Source organism: Scyliorhinus torazame, chromosome 6, assembly GCF_047496885.1.
Source record: "Scyliorhinus torazame isolate Kashiwa2021f chromosome 6, sScyTor2.1, whole genome shotgun sequence".
Lineage (NCBI taxonomy): Eukaryota > Metazoa > Chordata > Chondrichthyes > Carcharhiniformes > Scyliorhinidae > Scyliorhinus > Scyliorhinus torazame.
This window is the reverse complement of record NC_092712.1, coordinates 41,062,356-41,077,655: the sequence shown is the minus strand read 5'-3', so window position 1 is coordinate 41,077,655 and position 15,300 is coordinate 41,062,356.

Genomic DNA, 15,300 nt, shown 5'->3' with positions numbered 1-15,300 from the left:
AGTGCGGGCTCTGATCCAGAGTGCGGGCTCTGATCCAGAGTGCGGTCTCTGATCCAAAGTGCGTGCTCTGATCCAGACTGCGGGCTCCGATACAGAGTGCGGGCTCCGGTCCAGAGTGCGGGCTCCGGTCCAGAGTGCGGGCTCCGGTCCAGAGTGCGGGCTCCGGTCGAGAGTGCGGGCTCCGGTCCAGAGTGCGGGCTCCGGTCCAGAGTGCGGGCTCCGGTCCAGAGTGCGGGCTCCGATTCAGAGTGCGGGCTCCTATCCAGAGTGCGGGCTCCGGTCCAGAGTGCGTGCTACGATTCAGAGTGCGGGCTCCGATCCAGAGTGCCGGCTCTGATCCAGAGTGCGGGCTCCGATCCAGAGTGCGGGCTCGGATCCAGAGTGCGGGCTCGGATCCAGAGTGCGGGCTCTGATCCAGAATGCGGGCTCGGGTCCAGAGTGCGGGCTCCGGTCCAGAGTGCGGGCTCCGATCCAAAGTGCGGGCTCCGATTCAGAGTGCTGGCTCCGAACCAGATTGCGGGCTGTGATCCAGAGTGCGGGCTCCGATTCAGAGTGCGGGCTCCGATTCAGAGTGCGGGCTCCGAACCAGATTGCGGGCTCTGATCCAGAGTGCGGGCTCTGATCCAGAGTGCGGGCTCTGATCCAGAGTGCGGGCTCTGATCCAGAGTGCGGGCTCTGATCCAGAGTGCGGGCTCTGATCCAGAGTGCGGGCTCTGATCCAGAGTGGGGTCTCCGATTCAGAGTGCGGGCTCCGGTCCAGAGTGCGGGCTCCGGTCCAGAGTGCGGGCTCCGATCCAGAGTGCGGGCTCCGATCCAGAGTGCGGGCTCCGATCCAGAGTGCGGGCTCCGATCCAGAGTGCGGGCTCCGATCCAGAGTGGGGGCTCCGATTCAGAGTCCGGGCTCCGGTCCAGAGTCCGGGCTCCGGTCCAGAGTGCGGGCTCCGATTCAGAGTGCGGGTTTTGATTCCGAGTACGGGCTGTGACTCCGAGTGCGGGCTGTGACTCCGAGTGGGGACTGTGACTCCGAGTGCGGGCTGTGACTCCGAGTGCGAGCTGTGACTCCGAGTGCGTGCTTATTCCGAGTGCGGGCTCTGATTCCGATTGCGAGCTCTGAATCCGAGTGCGGGATCTGAATTCGAGTGCGGGCTCCGATCCATCGTGCAGGCTCTGATCCGGAGTGCGGGCTCTGATCCGGAGTGCTGGCTCTGATCCGGAGTGCTGGCTCTGATCCGGAGTGCGGGCTCTGATCCGGAGCGGGGTCTCTGATCCAGAGCGCGGGCTCTGATCCGGAGTGCTGGCTCTGATCCAGAGTGCCGTCTCCGATACAGAGTGAGGGCTCCGGTCCAGAGTGCGGGCTCCTGTCCAGAGTGTGGGCTCCGGTCCAGAGTGCGGGCTCCGGTCCAGAGTGCGGGCTCCGGTCCAGAGTGCGGGCTCCGATTCAGAGTGCGGGCTCTGTTTCCGAGTGCGGACTCCGATACAGAGTGTGGGCTCCGGTCCAGAGTGCGGGTTTTGATTCCGAGTACGGGCTGTGACTCCGAGTACGGGCTGTGACTCCGAGTGCGGGCTGTGACTCCGAGTGGGGACTGTGACTCCGAGTGCGAGCTGTGACTCCGAGTGCGAGCTGTGACTCCAAGTGCGTGCTTATTCCGAGTGCGGGCTCTGAATCCGAGTGCGGGCTCCGAACCAGATTGCGGGCTCTGAATCCGAGTGCGGGCTCTGATCCGTCGTGCAGGCTCTGATTCGGAGTGCGGGCTCTGATCCGGAGTGCGGGATCTAATCCGGAGTGCGGGCTCTGATCCGGAGTGCGGACTCTGATCCAGATTGCGGGCTCTGATCCAAAGTACCGGGTCTGACCCAGAGTGCGGGCTCCGATACAGAGTTAGGGCTCCAGTCCAGAGTCCGGGCTCCGGTTCAGAGTGCGGGCTCCGGTCCAGGGTGCGGGCTCCTGTCCAGAGTGCGGGCTCCGATTCAGAGTGCGGGCTCTGTTTCCGAGTGCGGGCTCCGATACAGAGTGCGGGCTCCGATCCAGAGTGCGGGCTCCGATCCAGAGTGCGGGCTCCGATCCAGAGTGCGGGCTCCGATCCAGAGTGCGGGCTCCGATCCAGAGTACGGGCTCTGATCCAGAGTGCGGGCTCTGATTCCGAGTGCGAGCTCTGATTCCGAGTGCGGGCTCTGATTCCGAGTGCGGGCTCTGATCCGTCGTGCAGGCTCTGATCCGGTGTGCTGGCTCTGATCCGGAGTGCTGGCTCTGATCCGGAGTGCTGGCTCTGATCCGGAGTGCGGGCTCTGATCCGGAGTGCGGGCTCTGATCCGGAGTGCGGGCTCTGATCCGGAGTGCGGGTTCTGATCCGGAGCGCGGGCTCTGATCCAGAGTGCGGGCTCTGATCCAAAGTGCGGGCTCTGATCCTGAGTGCGGGCTCTGATCCGGAGCGCGGGCTCTGATCCAGAGTGCGGGCTCTGATCCAAAGTGCGGGCTCTGATCCAGAGTGCGGGCTCCGATACAGAGTGCGGGCTCCGGTCCAGAGTGCGGGCTCCGGTCCAGAGTGCGGGCTCCGGTCCAGAGTGCGGGCTCCGATCCAGAGTGCGGGCTTCGGTCCAGTGTGTGGGCTCTGTTTCCGAGTGCGGACTCCGATACAGAGTGCGGGCTCTGATCCAGAGTGCGGGCTCCGATACAGAGTGCGGGCTCCGGTCCAGAGTGCGGGCTCCGGTCCAGAGTGCGGGCTCCGGTCCAGAGTGCGGGCTCCGATCCAGAGTGCGGGCTTCGGTCCAGTGTGTGGGCTCTGTTTCCGAGTGCGGACTCCGATACAGAGTGCGGGCTCCGATCCAGAGTGCGGTCTCCGATCCAGAGTGCGGGCTCTGATCCAGAGTGCGGTCTCCGATCCAGAGTGCGGGCTCTGATCCAGAGTGCGGGCTCCGATACAGAGTGCGGGCTCCGGTCCAGAGTGCGGGCTCCGGTCCAGTGTGTGGGCTCTGTTTCCGAGTGCGGACTCCGATCCAGTGTGCGGGTTTTGATTCCGAGTACGGGCTGTGACTCCGAGTGCGGGCTGTGACTCCGAGTGGGGACTGTGACTCCGAATGCGGGCTGTGACTCCGAGTGCGAGCTGTGACTCCGAGTGCGTGCTTATTCCGAGTGCGGGCTCTAAATCCGAGTGCGGGCTCTGAATCCGAGTGCGGGCTCTGATCCGTCGTGCAGGCTCTGATTCGGAGTGCGGGTTCTGATCCGGAGTGCTGGCTCTGCTCCGGAGTGCGGGCTCTGATCCGGAGTGCGGGCTCTGATCCGGAGTGCGGGCTCTAATCCGGAGTGCGGGCTCTGATCCGGAGTGCGGGCTCTGATCCAGAGTGCCGGGTCTGATCCAGAGTGCGGGCTTCGATACAGAGTTCGGGCTCCGGTCCAGAGTGCGGGCTCTGGTCCAGAGTGCGGGCTCCGGTCCAGAGTGCGGGCTCCTGTCCAGAGTGCGGGCTCCGATTCAGAGTGCGGGCTCTGTTTCCGAGTGCGGGCTCCGATCCAGAGTGCGGGCTCCGATCCAGAGTGCGGGCTCCGATCCAGAGTGCGGGCTCCGATCCAGAGTGCTGGCTCAGCTCCAGAGTGCAGGCTCCGATCCAGAGTACGGGCTCTGATCCAGAGTGTGGGCTCTGATTCCGAGTGCGGGCTGTGATTCCGAGTGCGGGCTGTTATTCCGAGTGCGGGCTGCGATTACGAGTGCGGCCTCTGATTCCGAGTGCGGCCTCTGATTCCGAGTGCTGCCTCTGGTTCCGAGTGCGGGCTGTGATTCTGAGTGCGGGCTGTGATTCTGAGTGCGGGCTGTGATTCCGAGTGCGAGCTGCCATTCCGAGTCCGCGCTGCGATTCAGAGTGCGGGCTGTGATTCCGAGTGCGGGCTGTGACTCCGAGTGGGGACTGTGACTCCGAGTGCGGTCTGTGACTCCGAGTGCGCGCTGTGACTCCGAGTGCGAGCTGTGACTCCGAGTGCGTGCTTATTCCGAGTGCGGGCTCTGATTCCGAGTGCGGGCTCTGAATCCGAGCGCGGGCTCTGAATCCGAGTGCGGGCTCCGGTCCAGAGTGCGAGCTGCGATTCCGAGTCCGGGCTGCGATTCAGAGTGCGGGCTGTGATTCCGAGTGCGGGCTGTGATTCCGAGTGCGAGCTGTGATTCCGAGTGCGGGCTCTGATCCGGAGTGCGGGCTCTGATCCGGAGTGCGGGCTCTGATCCGGAGTGCGGGTTCTGATCCTGAGTGCGGGCTCTGATCCAGAGTGCGGGCTCTGATCCAGAGTGCGGGCTCTGATCCAGAGTGCGGTCTCTGATCCAAAGTGCGGGCTCTGATCCAGACTGCGGGCTCCGATACAGAGTGCGGGCTCCGGTCCAGAGTGCGGGCTCCGGTCCAGAGTGCGGGCTCCGGTCCAGAGTGCGGGCTCCGGTCCAGAGTGCGGGCTCCGGTCCAGAGTGCGGGCTCCGGTCCAGAGTGCGGGCTCCGGTCCAGAGTGCGGGCTCCGATTCAGAGTGCGGGCTCCGATCCAGAGTGCCGGCTCTGATCCAGAGTGCGGGCTCCGATCCAGAGTGAGGGCCCGGATCCAGAGTGCGGGCTCTGATCCAGAATGCGGGCTCGGGTCCAGAGTGCGGGCTCCGGTCCAGAGTGCGGGCTCCGATCCAAAGTGCGTGCTCCGATTCAGAGTGCGGGCTCCGAACCAGATTGCGGGCTCTGATCCAGAGTGCGGGCTCCGATTCAGAGTGCGGGCTCCGATCCAAAGTGCGGGCTCCGATTCAGAGTGCGGGCTCCGAACCAGATTACGGGCTCTAAATCCGAGTGCGGGCTCTGAATCCGAGTGCGGGCTCTGATCCGTCGTGCAGGCTCTGATTCGGAGTGCGGGCTCTGATCCGGAGTGCTGGCTCTGCTCCGGAGTGCGGGCTCTGATCCGGAGTGCGGGCTCTAATCCGGAGTGCGGGCTCTGATCCGGAGTGCGGGCTCTGGTCCAGAGTGCGCGCTCTGGTCCAGAGTGCGCGCTCTGGTCCAGAGTGCGGGCTCTGGTCCAGAGTGCGGGCTCTGATCCAAAGTGCCGGGTCTGATCCAGAGTGCGGGCTTCGATACAGAGTTCGGGCTCCGGTCCAGAGTGCGGGCTCTGGTCCAGAGTGCGGGCTCCGATTCAGAGTGCGGGCTCTGTTTCCGAGTGCGGGCTCCGATCCAGAGTGCAGGCTCCGATCCAGAGTGCGGGCTCCGATCCAGAGTGCGGGCTCCGATCCAGAGTGCGGGCTCCGATCCAGAGTACGGGCTCTGATCCAGACTGCGGGCTCTGATTCCGAGTGCGGGCTGTGATTCCGAGTGCGGGCTGTTATTCCGAGTGCGGGCTGCGATTCCGAGTGCGGCCTCTGATTCCGAGTGCGGTCTGTGATTCTGAGTGCGGGCTGTGATTCTGAGTGCGGGCTGTGATTCCGAGTGCGAGCTGCCATTCCGAGTCCGCGCTGCGATTCAGAGTGCGGGCTGTGATTCCGAGTGCGGGCTGTGACTCTGAGTGGGGACTGTGACTCCGAGTGCGGGCTGTGACTCCGAGTGCGGGCTGTGACTCCGAGTGCAAGCTGTGACTCCGAGTGCGTGCTTATTCCGAGTGCGGGCTCTGATTCCGAGTGCGGGCTCTGAATCCGAGCGCGGGCTCTGAATCCGAGTGCGGGCTCCGGTCCAGAGTGCGAGCTGCGATTCCGAGTGCGGGCTGTGATTCAGAGTGCGGGCTCCGATCCAAAGTGCGGGCTCCGATTCAGAGTGCGGGCTCCGAACCAGATTACGGGCTCTAAATCCGAGTGCGGGCTCTGAATCCGAGTGCGGGCTCTGATCCGTCGTGCAGGCTCTGATTCGGAGTGCGGGCTCTGATCCGGAGTGCTGGCTCTGCTCCGGAGTGCGCGCTCTGGTCCAGAGTGCGGGCTCTGGTCCAGAGTGCGGGCTCTGATCCAAAGTGCCGGGTCTGATCCAGAGTGCGGGCTTCGATACAGAGTTCGGGCTCCGGTCCAGAGTGCGGGCTCTGGTCCAGAGTGCGGGCTCCGATTCAGAGTGCGGGCTCTGTTTCCGAGTGCGGGCTCCGATCCAGAGTGCAGGCTCCGATCCAGAGTGCGGGCTCCGATCCAGAGTGCGGGCTCCGATCCAGAGTGCGGGCTCCGATCCAGAGTACGGGCTCTGATCCAGACTGCGGGCTCTGATTCCGAGTGCGGGCTGTGATTCCGAGTGCGGGCTGTTATTCCGAGTGCGGGCTGCGATTCCGAGTGCGGCCTCTGATTCCGAGTGCGGTCTGTGATTCTGAGTGCGGGCTGTGATTCTGAGTGCGGGCTGTGATTCCGAGTGCGAGCTGCCATTCCGAGTCCGCGCTGCGATTCAGAGTGCGGGCTGTGATTCCGAGTGCGGGCTGTGACTCTGAGTGGGGACTGTGACTCCGAGTGCGGGCTGTGACTCCGAGTGCGGGCTGTGACTCCGAGTGCAAGCTGTGACTCCGAGTGCGTGCTTATTCCGAGTGCGGGCTCTGATTCCGAGTGCGGGCTCTGAATCCGAGCGCGGGCTCTGAATCCGAGTGCGGGCTCCGGTCCAGAGTGCGAGCTGCGATTCCGAGTGCGGGCTGTGATTCAGAGTGCGGGCTCTGATCCAGAGTGCGGGCTCTGATCCAGAGTGCGGTCTCTGATCCAAAGTGCGGGCTCTGATCCAGACTGCGGGCTCCGATACAGAGTGCGGGCTCCGGTCCAGAGTGCGGGCTCCGGTCCAGAGTGCGGGCTCCGGTCCAGAGTGCGGGCTCCGGTCCAGAGTGCGGGCTCCGGTCCAGAGTGCGGGCTCCGATTCAGAGTGCGGGCTCCTATCCAGAGTGCGGGCTCCGGTCCAGAGTGCGTGCTACGATTCAGGGTGCGGGCTCCGATCCAGAGTGCCGGCTCTGATCCAGAGTGCGGGCTCCGATCCAGAGTGCGGGCTCGGATCCAGAGTGCGGGCTCTGATCCAGGGTGCGGGCTCGGGTCCAGAGTGCGGGCTCCGGTCCAGAGTGCGAGCTGCGATTCCGAGTCCGGGCTGCGATTCAGAGTGCGGGCTGCGATTTAGAGTGCGGGCTCTGATCCAGAGTGCGGGCTCTGATCCAGAGTGCGGTCTCTGATCCAAAGTGCGGGCTCTGATCCAGACTGCGGGCTCCGATACAGAGTGCGGGCTCCGGTCCAGAGTGCGGGCTCCGGTCCAGAGTGCGGGCTCCGGTCCAGAGTGCGGGCTCCGGTCCAGAGTGCGGGCTCCGATTCAGAGTGCGGGCTCCTACCCAGAGTGCGGGCTCCGGTCCAGAGTGCGGGCTATGATTCAGAGTGCGGGCTCCGATCCAGAGTGCGGGCTCCGATCCAGAGTGCGGGCTCCGATCCAGAGTGCGGGCTCGGATCCAGGGTGCGGGCTCGGATCCAGAGTGCGGGCTCTGATCCAGAATGCGGGCTCGGGTCCAGAGTGCGGGCTCCGGTCCAGAGTGCGGGCTCCGATCCAAAGTGCGGGCTCCGATTCAGAGTGCCGGCTCCGAACCAGATTGCGGGCTCTGATCCAGAGTGCGGGCTCCGATTCAGAGTGCGGGCTCCGAACCAGATTGCGGGCTCTGATCCAGAGTGCGGGCTCTGATCCAGAGTGGGGTCTCCGATTCAGAGTGCGGGCTCCGGTCCAGAGTGCGGGCTCCGGTCCAGAGTGCGGGCTCCGATCCAGAGTGCGGGCTCCGATCCAGAGTGCGGGCTCCGATCCAGAGTGTGGGCTCTGATCCAGAGTGCGGGCTCTGATCCAGAGTGGGGGCTCCGATTCAGAGTCCGGGCTCCGGTCCAGAGTCCGGGCTCCGGTCCAGAGTGCGGGCTCCAATTCAGAGTGCGGGTTTTGATTCCGAGTACGGGCTGTGACTCCGAGTGCGGGCTGTGACTCCGAGTGGGGACTGTGACTCCGAGTGCGGGCTGTGACTCCGAGTGCGAGCTGTGACTCCGAGTGCGTGCTTATTCCGAGTGCGGGCTCTGATTCCGAGTGCGAGCTCTGAATCCGAGTGCGGGATCTGAATTCGAGTGCGGGCTCTGATCCGGAGTGCGGGCTCTGATCCGGAGTGCTGGCTCTGATCCAGAGTGCGGGCTCTGATCCGGAGTGCTGCCTCTGATCCGTCGTGCAGGCTCTGATCCGGAGTGCGGGCTCTGATCCGGAGTGCTGGCTCTGATCCGGAGTGCTGGCTCTGATCCGGAGTGCGGGCTATGATCCGGAGCGGGGTCTCTGATCCAGAGTGCGGGCTCTGATCCAGAGTGCCGTCTCCGATACAGAGTGCGGGCTCCGGTCCAGAGTGCGGGCTCCTGTCCAGAGTGCGGGCTCCGGCCCAGAGTGCGGGCTCCGGTCCAGACTGCGGGCTCCGATTCAGAGTGCGGGCTCTGTTTCCGAGTGCGGGCTCCGATACAGAGTGCGGGTTTTGATTCCGAGTACAGGCTGTGACTCCGAGTGCGGGCTGTGACTCCGAGTGGGGACTGTGACTCCGAGTGCGAGCTGTGACTCCGAGTGCGAGCTGTGACTCCGAGTGGGGACTGTGACTCCGAGTGCGAGCTGTGACTCCGAGTGCGAGCTGTGACTCCGAGTGCGGGCTGTGACTCCGAGTGCGGGCTGTGACTCCGAGTGCGAGCTGTGACTCCGAGTGCGTGCTTATTCCGAGTGCGGGCTCTGAATCCGAGTGCGGGCTCTGAATCCGAGTACGGGCTCTGAATCCAAGTGCGGGCTCTGATCCGTCGTGCAGGCTCTGATTCGGAGTGCGGGCTCTGATCCGGAGTACGGGATCTAATCCGGAGTGCGGGCTCTGATCCGGAGTGCGGACTCTGATCCAGATTGCGGGCTCTGATCCAAAGTACCGGGTCTGATCCAGAGTGCGGGCTCCGATACAGAGTTAGGGCTCCAGTCCAGAGTCCGGGCTCCGGTTCAGAGTGCGGGCTCCGGTCCAGGGTGCGGGCTCCTGTCCAGGGTGCGGGCTCCTGTCCAGAGTGCGGGCTCCGATTCAGAGTGCGGGCTCTGTTTCCGAGTGCGGGCTCCGATACAGAGTGCGGGCTCCGATCCAGAGTGCGGGCTCCGATCCAGAGTGCGGGCTCCGATCCAGAGTGCGGGCTCCGATCCAGAGTACGGGCTCTGATCCAGAGTGCGGGCTCTGATTCCGAGTGCGGGCTCTGATTCCGAGTGCGGCCTTTGATTCCGAGTGCGGGCTGTGACTCCGAGTGCGGGATCTGAATCCGAGTGCGGGCTCTGATCCGTCGTGCAGGCTCTGATCCGGTGTGCTGGCTCTGATCCGGAGTGCTGGCTCTGATCCGGAGTGCTGGCTCTGATCCGGAGTGCGGGCTCTGATCCGGAGTGCGGGCTCTGATCCGGAGCGCGGGCTCTGATCCAGAGTGCGGGCTCTGATCCAAAGTGCGGGCTCTGATCCAGAGTGCGGGCTCCGATACAGAGTGCGGGCTCCGGTCCAGAGTGCGGGCTCCGGTCCAGAGTGCGGGCTCTGTTTCCGAGTGCGGACTCCGATACAGAGTGCGGGCTCCGATCCAGAGTGCGGTCTCCGGTCCAGAGTGCGGGCTCCGATTCAGAGTGCGGGCTCCTATCCAGAGTGCGGGCTCCGGTCCAGAGTGCGTGCTACGATTCAGAGTGCGGGCTCCGATCCAGAGTGCCGGCTCTGGTCCAGAGTGCGGGCTCCGATCCAGAGTGCGGGCTCGGATCCAGAGTGCGGGCTCTGATCCAGAATGCGGGCTCGGGTCCAGAGTGCGAGCTGCGATTCCGAGTCCGGGCTGCGATTCAGAGTGCGGGCTGTGATTCAGAGTGCGGGCTCTGATCCAGAGTGCGGGCTCTGATCCAGAGTGCGGTCTCTGATCCAAAGTGCGGGCTCTGATCCAGACTGCGGGCTCCGATACAGAGTGCGGGCTCCGGTCCAGAGTGCGGGCTCCGGTCCAGAGTGCGGGCTCCGGTCCAGAGTGCGGGCTCCGGTCCAGAGTGCGGGCTCCGGTCCAGAGTGCGGGCTCCGATTCAGAGTGCGTGCTCCTATCCAGAGTGCGGGCTCCGGACCAGAGTGCGTGCTACGATTCAGAGTGCGGGCTCCGATCCAGAGTGCGGGCTCTGATCCAGTGTGCTGGCTCCGATCCAGAGTGCGGGCTCGGATCCAGAGTGCGGGCTCGGATCCAGAGTGCGGGCTCTGATCCAGAATGCGGGCTCGGGTCCAGAGTGCGGGCTCCGGTCCAGAGTGCGGGCTCCGATCCAAAGTGCGGGCTCCGATTCAGAGTGCCGGCTCCGAACCAGATTGCGGGCTCTGATCCAGAGTGCGGGCTCCGATTCAGAGTGCGGGCTCCGAACCAGATTGCGGGCTCTGATCCAGAGTGCGGGCTCTGATCCAGAGTGCGGGCTCTGATCCAGAGTGCGGGCTCTGATCCAGAGTGCGGGCTCTGATCCAGAGTGGGGTCTCCGATTCAGAGTGCGGGCTCCGGTCCAGAGTGCGGGATCTGATCCAGAGTGGGGTCTCCGATTCAGAGTGCGGGCTCCGGTCCAGAGTGCGGGCTCCGGTCCAGAGTGCGGGCTCCGATCCAGAGTGCGGGCTCCGATCCAGAGTGCGGGCTCCGATCCAGAGTGCGGGCTCTGATCCAGAGTGCGGGCTCTGATCCAGAGTGGGGGCTCCGATTCAGAGTCCGGGCTCCGGTCCAGAGTCCGGGCTCCGGTCCAGAGTGCGGGCTCCGATTCAGAGTGCGGGTTTTGATTCCGAGTACGGGCTGTGACTCCGAGTGCGGGCTGTGACTCCGAGTGGGGACTGTGACTCCGAGTGCGGGCTGTGACTCCGAGTGCGAGCTGTGACTCCGAGTGCGTGCTTATTCCGAGTGCGGGCTCTGATTCCGAGTGCGAGCTCTGAATCCGAGTGCGGGCTCTGAATCCGAGTGCGGGCTCTGATCCGTGGTGCAGGCTCTGATCCGGAGTACGGGCTCTGATCCGGAGTGCTGGCTCTGATTCCGAGTGCGATCTCTGAATCCGAGTGCGGGATCTGAATTCGAGTGCGGGCTCTGATCCGTCGTGCAGGCTCTGATCCGCAGTGCGGGCTCTGATCCGGAGTGCTGGCTCTGATCCGGAGTGCTGGCTCTGATCCGGAGTGCGGGCTCTGATCCGGAGCGGGGTCTCTGATCCAGAGTGCGGGCTCTGATCCAGAGTGCCGTCTCCGATACAGAGTGCGGGCTCCGGTCCAGAGTGCGGGCTCCTGTCCAGAGTGCGGGCTCCGGCCCAGAGTGCGGGCTCCGGTCCAGAGTGCGGGCTCCGATTCAGAGTGCGGGCTCCGGTCCAGAGTGCGGGCTCCGATTCAGAGTGCGGGCTCTGTTTCCGAGTGCGGGCTCCGATACAGAGTGCGGGTTTTGATTCCGAGTACGGGCTGTGACTCCGAGTGCGGGCTGTGACTCCGAGTGGGGACTGTGACTCCGAGTGCGAGCTGTGACTCCGAGTGCGAGCTGTGACTCCGAGTGGGGACTGTGACTCCGAGTGCGAGCTGTGACTCCGAGTGCGAGCTGTGACTCCGAGTGCGTGCTTATTCCGAGTGCGGGCTCTGAATCCGAGTGCGGGCTCTGAATCCGAGTACGGGCTCTGAATCCAAGTGCGGGCTCTGATCCGTCGTGCAGGCTCTGATTCGGAGTGCGGGCTCTGATCCGGAGTGCGGGCTCTGATCCGGAGTGCGGGCTCTGATCCGGAGTGCGGGCTCTGATCCGGAGTGTGGACTCTGATCCAGATTGCGGGCTCTGATCCAAAGTACCGGGTCTGATCCAGAGTGCGGGCTCCGATACAGAGTTAGGGCTCCAGTCCAGAGTCCGGGCTCCGGTTCACAGTGCGGTCTCCGGTCCAGGGTGCGGGCTCCTGTCCAGGGTGCGGGCTCCTGTCCAGAGTGCGGGCTCCGATTCAGAGTGCGGGCTCTGTTTCCGAGTGCGGGCTCCGATACAGAGTGCGGGCTCCGATCCAGAGTGCGGGCTCCGATCCAGAGTGCGGGCTCCGATCCAGAGTGCGGGCTCCGATCCAGAGTGCGGGCTCCGATCCAGAGTACGGGCTCTGATCCAGAGTGCGGGCTCTGATTCCGAGTGCGGCCTTTGATTCCGAGTGCGGGCTGTGATTCCGAGTGCGGGCTCTGAATCCGAGTGCGGGCTCTGATCCGTCGTGCAGGCTCTGATCCGGTGTGCTGGCTCTGATCCGGAGTGCTGGCTCTGATCCGGAGTGCTGGCTCTGATCCGGAGTGCGGGCTCTGATCCGGAGTGCGGGCTCTGATCCGGAGCGCGGGCTCTGATCCAGAGTGCTGGCTCTGATCCAAAGTGCGGGCTCTGATCCAGAGTGCGGGCTCCGATACAGAGTGCGGGCTCCGGTCCAGAGTGCGGGCTCCGGTCCAGAGTGCGGGCTCCGGTCCAGAGTGCGGGCTCCGGTCCAGAGTGCGGGCTCCGGTCCAGAGTGCGGGCTCCGATTCAGAGTGCGGGCTCCTATCCAGAGTGCGGCCTCCGATCCAGAGTGCGTGCTACGATTCAGAGTGCGTGCTCCGATCCAGAGTGCCGGCTCTGATCCAGAGTGCGGGCTCCGATCCAGAGTGCGGGCCCGGATCCAGAGTGCGGGCTCTGATCCAGAATGCGGGCTCGGGTCCAGAGTGCGGGCTCCGGTCCAGAGTGCGGGCTCCGATCCAAAGTGCGGGCTCAGATTCAGAGTGCGGGCTCCGAACCAGATTGCGGGCTCTGATCCAGAGTGCGGGCTCCGATTCAGAGTGCGGGCTCCGATCCAGAGTGCGTGCTACGATTCAGAGTGCGGGCTCCGATCCAGAGTGCCGGCTCTGATCCAGAGTGCGGGCTCCGATCCAGAGTGCGGGCCCGGATCCAGAGTGCGGGCTCTGATCCAGAATGCGGGCTCGGGTCCAGAGTGCGGGCTCCGGTCCAGAGTGCGGGCTCCGATCCAAAGTGCGGGCTCCGATTCAGAGTGCGGGCTCTGTTTCCGAGTGCGGGCTCCGATACAGAGTGCGGGTTTTGATTCCGAGTACGGGCTGTGACTCCGAGTGCGGGCTGTGACTCCGAGTGGGGACTGTGACTCCGAGTGCGAGCTGTGACTCCGAGTGCGAGCTGTGACTCCGAGTGGGGACTGTGACTCCGAGTGCGAGCTGTGACTCCGAGTGTGAGCTGTGACTCCGAGTGCGTGCTTATTCCGAGTGCGGGCTCTGAATCCGAGTGCGGGCTCTGAATCCGAGTACGGGCTCTGAATCCAAGTGCGGGCTCTGATCCGTCGTGCAGGCTCTGATTCGGAGTGCGGGCTCTGATCCGGAGTGCGGGCTCTAATCCGGAGTGCGGGCTCTGATCCGGAGTGTGGACTCTGATCCAGATTGCGGGCTCTGATCCAAAGTACCGGGTCTGATCCAGAGTGCGGGCTCCGATACAGAGTTAGGGCTCCAGTCCAGAGTCCGGGCTCAGGTTCAGAGTGCGGGCTCCGGTCCAGGGTGCGGGCTCCTGTCCAGGGTGCGGGCTCCTGTCCAGAGTGCGGGCTCCGATTCAGAGTGCGGGCTCTGTTTCCGAGTGCGGGCTGCGATACAGAGTGCGGGCTCCGATCCAGAGTGCGGGCTCCGATCCAGAGTGCGGGCTCCGATCCAGAGTGCGGGCTCCGATCCAGAGTACGGGCTCTGATCCAGAGTGCGGGCTCTGATTCCGAGTGCGGCCTTTGATTCCGAGTGCGGGCTGTGATTCCGAGTGCGGGCTCTGAATCCGAGTGCGGGCTCTGATCCGTCGTGCAGGCTCTGATCCGGTGTGCTGGCTCTGATCCGGAGTGCTGGCTCTGATCCGGAGTGCGGGCTCTGATCCGGTGTGCGGGCTCTGATCCGGAGCGCGGGCTCTGATCCAGAGTGCGGGCTCTGATCCAAAGTGCGGGCTCTGATCCAGAGTGCGGGCTCCGATACAGAGTGCGGGCTCCGGTCCAGAGTGCGGGCTCCGGTCCAGAGTGCGGGCTCCGGTCCAGAGTGCGGGCTCCGGTCCAGAGTGCGGGCTCCGGTCCAGAGTGCGGGCTCCGATTCAGAGTGCGGGCTCCTATCCAGAGTGCGGCCTCCGATCCAGAGTGCGTGCTACGATTCAGAGTGCGTGCTCCGATCCAGAGTGCCGGCTCTGATCCAGAGTGCGGGCTCCGATCCAGAGTGCGGGCCCGGATCCAGAGTGCGGGCTCTGATCCAGAATGCGGGCTCGGGTCCAGAGTGCGGGCTCCGGTCCAGAGTGCGGGCTCCGATCCAAAGTGCGGGCTCCGATTCAGAGTGCGGGCTCCGAACTAGATTGCGGGCTCTGATCCAGAGTGCGGGCTCCGATTCAGAGTGCGGGCTCCGATTCAGAGTGCGGGCTCCGATTCAGAGTGCGGGCTCCGAACCAGATTACGGGCTCTAAATCCGAGTGCGGGCTCTGAATCCGAGTGCGGGCTCTGATCCGTCGTGCAGGCTCTGATTCGGAGTGCGGGCTCTGATCCGGAGTGCTGGCTCTGCTCCGGACTGCGGGCTCTGATCCGGAGTGCGGGCTCTAATCCGGAGTGCGGGCTCTGATCCGGAGTGCGGGCTCTGATCCGGAGTGCGGGCTCTGGTCCAGAGTGCGGGCTCTGGTCCAGAGTGCGGGCTCTGATCCAAAGTGCCGGGTCTGATCCAGAGTGCGGGCTTCAATACAGAGTTCGGGCTCCGGTCCAGAGTGCGGGCTCTGGTCCAGAGTGTGGGCTCCGGTCCAGAGTGCGGGCTCCTGTCCAGAGTGCGGGCTCCGATTCAGAGTGCGGGCTCTGTTTCCGAGTGCGGGCTCCGATCCAGAGTGCGGGCTCCGATCCAGAGTGCGGGCTCCGATCCAGAGTGCGGGCTCCGATCCAGAGTGCGGGCTCCGATCCAGAGTACGGGCTCTGATCCAGACTGCGGGCTCTGATTCCGAGTGCGGGCTGTGATTCCGAGTGCGGGCTGTTATTCCGAGTGCGGGCTGCGATTCCGAGTGCGGCCTCTGATTCCGAGTGCGGCCTCTGATTCGGAGTGCTGCCTCTGTTTCCGAGTGCGGGCTGTGATTCTGAGTGCGGGCTGTGATTCTGAGTGCGGGATGTGATTCCGAGTGCGAGCTGCCATTCCGAGTCCGCGCTGCGATTCAGAGTGCGGGCTGTGATTCCGAGTGCGGGCTCGGATCCAGAGTGCGGGCTCTGATCCAGAATGCGGGCTCGGGTCCAGAGTGCGAGCTGCGATTCTGATTCCGGGCTGCGATTCAGAGTGCGGGCTCTGATCCAGAATGCGGGCTCGGGTCCAGAGTGCGAGCTGCGATTCTGATTCCGGGCTGCGATTCAGAGTGCGGG